This window comes from Mastomys coucha, unplaced genomic scaffold (assembly GCF_008632895.1).
Source record: "Mastomys coucha isolate ucsf_1 unplaced genomic scaffold, UCSF_Mcou_1 pScaffold4, whole genome shotgun sequence".
NCBI classification, from domain to species: domain Eukaryota; kingdom Metazoa; phylum Chordata; class Mammalia; order Rodentia; family Muridae; genus Mastomys; species Mastomys coucha.
The window spans coordinates 52,734,153-52,741,305 of NW_022196910.1; the positions used below are offsets into that span (position 1 = coordinate 52,734,153).

The following is a 7,153-nucleotide window of genomic DNA, read 5'->3' on the forward strand; positions in this document are numbered from 1 at the left end:
ATCTTTTTGGTTTTTAAGAATAAACATTTCCTGGTGCTGGAATCTTCTAACTTGTTAAACTTTAAATTATAGATAGGATGTGATTGGATTTGTGTGAATGACTTAGATTTACCCAAAGAATGAGTCAAAGTGTTCTGTGAGCTTGAAAGTCTCAAGCCCAGGGCTGAGAAATAATGTAAATAGAATTTGGAGTGGTTTGGTTTAGAAGGCAATTAGAATAGATCTTAGCATTGTCTCCTTTGCAAAAAATTGTAATAAAGGCATTTTTGTTATTTTGAAAAAAAAAGAATTTTGATAAAATAATATACATCTGGAATACTGGATATCTTAATTTGCAGAGTATAGCTACTATAAACATTTCAAAGTATCAAGGTGCAATCTATAAATTCATATGATTTTATTTTTCTAAATACATAGAGGTAATAAAAATAGAAAAATAAGTGAATAGAAATAATAAACTGTTTGAAGACATGTGTTCTCTAGAATAAGGCTGTCTACCGATAACCCAGCTCTTCAAAATGAAAGAGTTCAGAAAACTTGAGTGTCTGACTTACTGCTCGTGTTAATATTAGATTTTTTTCTCTAAAACAATTAATGTGACTAGTTTGGAAGAGAAATGATTTTTGCAATGACAACTGCAATCAGTCAATTAACCAATCAATCAATCTGGAATAACTGATAATCTCTGAGAGCTGTGAATCAAGAGTTCTGTTTCATATTTTCAATCCCAAACAGATTTTGAATAGTAACATAATCACATTTCCTAAGAAACAGCTATACTATGTCTTGAACTGAGACTTCAGAAAGAAAAATGGGAAATTAGACAATAATCTGAAGTTTAGTTTAGCCTTTCCAAGGAGTCAAAGATTATTATCCAAAATTATACTTGGTCATATGTTTTGATAATTGTCTCTTTAATTAATCCAGATCTTCAAAATCAATACAAAAACATTATCTGGTCAATGTATATTGACCTCAGTTACCGACTAGAGATAGGTTTATTCTAGACACCACTACTTTCCCATGACCCTGAAGCCATCTTCTCCACTGTGAGATATCTACTTACCTCAAAGCTATATATAATAGTAAAACTGGGTAGGAAATACACACTAAATTCTTGACAAGACATAAAATACAATGTTTTGGAATATTGCCCGATCTACTTTTTGTTTTGCTATTTTCTAGCTTCAAAGCAGTTTTTAAAATAAGAAGAAACCCTCTAGCTTGCAAGGAAAAAAAAAAGAAAGCGGGGAGTGTGGAAAAGGAAAAGGACTGTGGAGTTAGGTACTCTAGGGGCCCACAAACTGACCTGGGCCAAACTCACTTACCTAGAGTAGTGATCGTATTTCTATTTCTGAGCCAATGCCAACTCAGGCCACCATCTGTCTTTTCCTTATGACTCTAGAAAATTCCCTAACCACTGTTAGATGGCCAGCTCTTCATTATAACCAATCAAGAGCTGCCTTCTACAATGAGCAAAGGCAATTCCTGCAGCAATATCCAAAACCGTTGTCTACTTTGTCACATTTTCTAGTAGTCATAAACCTGCATAACCATGGAAAACTGCATGTCCATCAACTGAAAGACACTTGGGTCGGGTTAGCCACTAGATCGAAACACAGTCATGGACCAGGAGTGTGGCTCAGTCATAAAGCCCTTGTTTAGCATATATGAGAGGCTGAGTTCAGTCTCGGCATCATAAAGAAACAAATAAATGCCCGGACTCTGAGAGCATCATTAACTCCAGTGCCCGCCAGCCAAGCAAGCCTGCCCCTAGTTTTATATCTGGAAGTCCGAATTTTTTTGCAGTTCAATCTAAACATGTACACTTGCAAAATAACTTCTGATTTCAAAAGTCAATAAATGAATAAACAGTGGTTTTTAAAGCCCTTGCTATAAATAGATCAAATAAGGGCATCACATAGGAGACAGGAAAACCAATCCTCTTCAAAGGCACGATGCAAATACTAAAGAGTTAATTTTAGAATAACTGAAAATACATTTATGAAATAGCTCCCGAGTAAATAAAGTTGTATTTACAAAAGAGGATAGGCTACTGGGTAAATTTATGTGATGTGAAAATGTCGTTTTTGTCTGAAATGATTTCTTCCCTCTTGCCTGGAGTTATTTTCAAATGTGCAGGTCCTCTCTGTTGCCAGTCGGCCTTTTTACAGCAGGCCCATTATTTTGCTGTTGAGACGGCAGGCTGTCTTTTTGATGGGTATATATTTTGAAGATGCTTTGCTGACACTTTATTTGATAGACTGTCCACTTTCGCCCCAGGAAAGGTAACAAAACTGGATACTGGACTGAGCTTTAAGAACTCAGGACAACCCTGTTTCATGTGACACTTGAGCAATGGTAAGTGATAGGGGCAGGGCGGTTAGTGATCGCTCCATCCTCCTCCAGTATCACCCCGGCTGTGTGCAGCCTGGTTGAATTTTACATTTTCCTAGCTGGAAAATGGGCAAGATGAACATTGCGAGCAATGTTTCAGGCTTATGGTTTTTCTTTCCACTCACCTTGTGATCTCAGACACGTTCTTTAAACTCAGATGCAGCAGACCTCTCATCTGCAGAAACCACACGATTATGTTTTTGGAGCAGGTAACAATGTTCTAGGTACATCTTAATTACTTCTTAGCTGTAGGCATTGCTCCAGTGTGATCTCAAATGCCCTGCAAAGGCTCATTGCCAAGTCCTTCCATGGCTTGAGTCCCAGAACCCTAACAAGAAACTGAGAATAGAGAAAGGACAAACCCAGGAACACCTGGACACCGGAACTCTGAGATTGGGTAAGGCTGCCATCTTAAACGGAGGAGGAGGAGTCTAAACATGTTTATTATGTACAGTTGAATGAAAGACAGGGTTACTAGATTCGGCTGAACAGTGAGGTAGGTCTAACTAACCTTCATAGTAGCAGTCTCTGTAGCTAAGCAACCTTCAGCCTATAAACATTCAGGGGGAGAAAGCTATGGCAGACAGACGTTTTCTGCACACACTATAGTATCCACACGTGGAGCAGAGGAAGGCTTGGCAAATCCTTTGAGGCTTACTTGAGGAAAGCTTTGACACTGCCATGTGGCTGAGGCCCTTGGACTGGCCCTAGAGTTCACGTATTTAAGCTGGTGGGGGTGTTGGGGGCTAGTACAAATTTAATAAGCAGATCATAGTGTATATTGGATCATAGGGAGTGGGGCCCTTGAAGAGGATATTGGAACCCTGGTTCCTATTGCCGTTGTTTCTCTTTCCTTCCTTCCCTCTCCTCCACCCTTGTTCTTTCTTTCCTTCTCAGCATTTATGAGGCAAATTGTTTCCTCAACCACCTGCCCCTTGCCTCGATGTTCTGATTCATCATGGACCCCAAACCAGTGGAGTTAATTGACCTGGACAGAAAACACAAATCTTTTGTGGCAGGTATTTTAAAATCTTTTCTTTACAAGCTATAATTAAAAGAAATTTGAAATATATTTTATTTTTAAGGCTATATTTTCAATTTAAGCACAGTAGAGGAAATCATATGATTATATAAGCTTTTCCCTGGTTGACAAATTTGTAAATTATAGACATTGACCTTGAACATGCCATTGTGTTTGCTGAACGAAAACAACAGGAAGAAAGGAAAATCTGCGAGTTAGAAAGGAGTAGATTTTGATTCTTATGAAAAACAGGAATCTAGGAATCCATTTTCTGTTCAGCATATGTGATGTTCAAAAATGTGCTTCCAAGGGATGGAGCATATACAAGAAAGAAGGAGTTGGATGGTGGATAACAAGGAAATACTTAGTGGCTCCTTCCAGAATGGAGATGAGGTCAGGATAGCTCATGCAGAGAAGCTCATGGAATGAAACACAGACTGACAGTTCTGAGCTGAAAATGATGTGATCACAGAACACACTTTATTCTAAAATCAACAACAAATGTCCTTTAAATTTTCATGGAACTGACAAAATCTCTGAGGGAAAGAGAAACCTGAGTGATATTAATATTGGAAATACAGAAAGGAACAATATATAAAATACAAAGAATAATAACATTTTTTTAAGAAAAATGGAAATACAGGTGAAGCTTAAAGATAAATGTTCAAATACCTGCTAATTAGCAGCGATATTGTGGAATAAGTCTCTCACTTGTTTGTTCGCATAGGGTCGAACACATTTATATACTGTCACACCATGAATGAACTGCAATGTTTAGACCTGAAAAGAAATACTGGGTTCCTTCAATCCCCAGTGCTTGAATCCTGTTTCAGACAGACATGTTAAACAAAGAAAACAAACTTTAGAGATACCATGAAGTCAGTGACTTGAAAACTCAAAGATTCTACAAATACAAAATGACCCAGTGTTTTCCAACAAGCCACCATTGCCTATCTGAAACCAAGAATTGCAGAATTAAGTACTTTGAGGAGCCCCCAGTCCAGCTGTCACGCAGTAAAAGGGACTTAAAGTTCAACATTGCTAGGATTTCCATACTAAGCCTCTTTTGCTTCTCAACATTCATGCGTTAAATGGAGAAAGAAGAAAACATCATCACGTCTCCTTTTCTTAATCGTAGGCTATATACCAGCCTCTGGTTGTAAATATTATTTTCCAAGGCCCAGCACTTAATTGTGTGCCAGAGATGAAAGAAATGACAAATATTCTAATAAATAACCAGGGAGGTGGAAGAAAGTCTTGGTATTTGCACACTATCCTTAAAAACATATGTTCAGTAGAGTTGAACTATCACACATGTTTTACTGGAGCAAATATAAAGCCAATAATGTCAGTAAATATAATAAGTTGCACAGTTGAGATATGGTCAAAAGTTCATCTTAAGACAGAAGAATAAAAACTAAATCATCTTTAGAGGGCTTGTGCTGGCTAGTTTTCTGTCAGCTTGGCACAGACTAGAGTTATTGTGGAAGGAGGAACCTTAACTGAGAGAATGCCCCCACAAGATCAGCCAGTGGGATGGACATCGGTGCAAAGTCTTGGCTGATGATAGAGAGAGAAGTCCCCGTTCCCTGTAAGCAGTTACCACGCCTGCATGGTCCTGGGTGCTATAGCAAGGAAGACTGAGTATGGCATCTGAATCAGAACCTGCCTCCAGGCTTCTGTCTTAAATTCCTGCCCCAACTTCCCCAGATGGTGAACTATAAAATATAAGATGAAATAACCCCTTCCCTCCCAAAGCTGCTTTCTGCATTGGTTTTTGTAATCATAGCAAAAGAACACTAAGACAGGGATGAAGAAGTTTCCTCTTAAGGCATGGGCTTACCTTGAAAGTGGAATGCTATCTAATGATTTCAGGTGAATTGGCTGAAAAGAAAAAGACAACCTATGAAGAAGCAGCTGTACCAATTACAAAAGTGTCAGGACTGAGGGAGATACATCATTTACGGTCGTAATAAAAGCCACCTAGAGCAGAGATTTTCACCAGATAGTTGGAATTAAATCTGGACATGGAAAGATTTAAGATTTGGGAGAATCCCAGCTGTGGTGACCAGGAGTCAAGCAAGTGCTGAAAACTCCAGTGCTCATTAAGGAGTGTAATCAGGCAGAGAATGCCGGCCAGGCAGAAGAGGAGCTCCTGAATACTGTGCCTTTCACTTAGTAAAGAGCAATTCAGGGGGGAGTGGGAGCCAAATTAGAGGAGTGCTTGAAATGGGTAGCAGAAAGTGTGAAGGAGCTAAGAGTAAAGTAGCAATACATCCACTCCTTTAAAAAAAAATCACAAAATTGTATGATGGATACTAAACATCCAAATGGTCCCAGTTTGTCAACTTGACACAACCTAGAATTTTCTGAGAATATAATATTAGATGAGGAATTGCCTAAGACACATTGGTCTGTGGCATATTTGGAGGAGATTTTTGAAGTTGTTAGTTGGTACAGGAGAGGCCAGCCCACTGTGGATAGAAGCATGATATGTAAAATTGGATATGAAAATGTCAGGAGGGAAGGCTCTTATAATAACTGACTCACTGTATATTCTACTGTATCCTGTGAGATAAAGTCTTGTTTCTCCAGTTCCATGAGAAGAGACAAAGAAATAGTGGATACTGCACCTATAAGAAGGAAAGAAGAGGAGAGAGACAGAGAGAAAGGAGGAGAGAGAGAGAGAGAGAGAGAGAAGAAAGGAAAGAAAGAAGAAAGAAAAGAAGGAAGAAAGAAAAGAAGGAAGGAAGAAAGAAAGAACCAGGAATATGTTTGGTGGAGTCACGATATGGTGAGATGGAAGGGTTGCCTCTGTGGGCCCATGCTGAGGTATCCCTTCCCCCTGAGATGCCAGCCATGCGACAGACAGATATATTATGGACTAGAGTCTATTTAGGACATGGGGAGGGGAGTTGAGGGAGTAAAGACAGAAAAAGACAGACAGAAAGAGAGAGAGAGAGAAGAAAGAGAGAGAGAGAAGAAAGAGAGAAGAGAGGGAAAGAAGGAGACCAGCCAGGAACATTTAGAGAGAGAGAGAGGAGACTGGGGAGAGAGAGGACAGAGAGTGGAGAGAGTAAGAGGGTAAGAGGGGGGCAAACAACCCCTTTAACACTGAGTCAGGCATACCTAGCTGTTACCAGGTACCTGTGGGGCAGAACCTAGAAGGAATGCTAACAGTCTCCACCTGGAAACCTCTGTGAAGAGTATCATGTGGATTTGGGAGGCCAGCTGTGGTTCCTTGTCCCCTTCTTCCTCTCTCTCAGGGTGTCCATAAACGGCTGCACAGCTGGCTGGGAGGATGAAGCTGAAGGCCTTCTCTGTTGATCTTCAATGAAACAGTTCTCTGAGATGATCTTAGCTTGCGCATATACATTTATTTTGGGGTGGGCTTATACACATACACTTTATTTAGGTTGAGCCGGGCTACATACAGACCTTGGAGAGTGGAAAGGGGCTTCCGGGATAAACGAAAGTCACTGTCTAGAGTTTAAAGTTCTTTGAACCCTTCCTTTGTATGAAGAGACATTCCAAGAATCCCAGGTAGTTCCTGGGCAGGTTCTAATGGTGGAGGGAGGGAGGTGGAAGTGTGGTTTGGGGGTAGAGGAAGTTTGTAGGTCTGCCAAGCCTTCTCCAGGCAGAGGGTGTATGGAGATAAGTTCCCCAGACAAGATCAGAGAAAGGGAAGCCCTGCTGGTAAAGGGAGTTCTCTGTTTTGCTACAAGCTTGGAGGCA

At 40.0% G+C, this 7,153-nt stretch overlaps 1 pseudogene; it reads left to right on the top strand.

The window, feature by feature from the left end:
- The window catches only part of LOC116075941, a 14,703-nt pseudogene that overhangs the window by 590 nt on the left and 6,960 nt on the right, over positions 1-7,153 (top strand).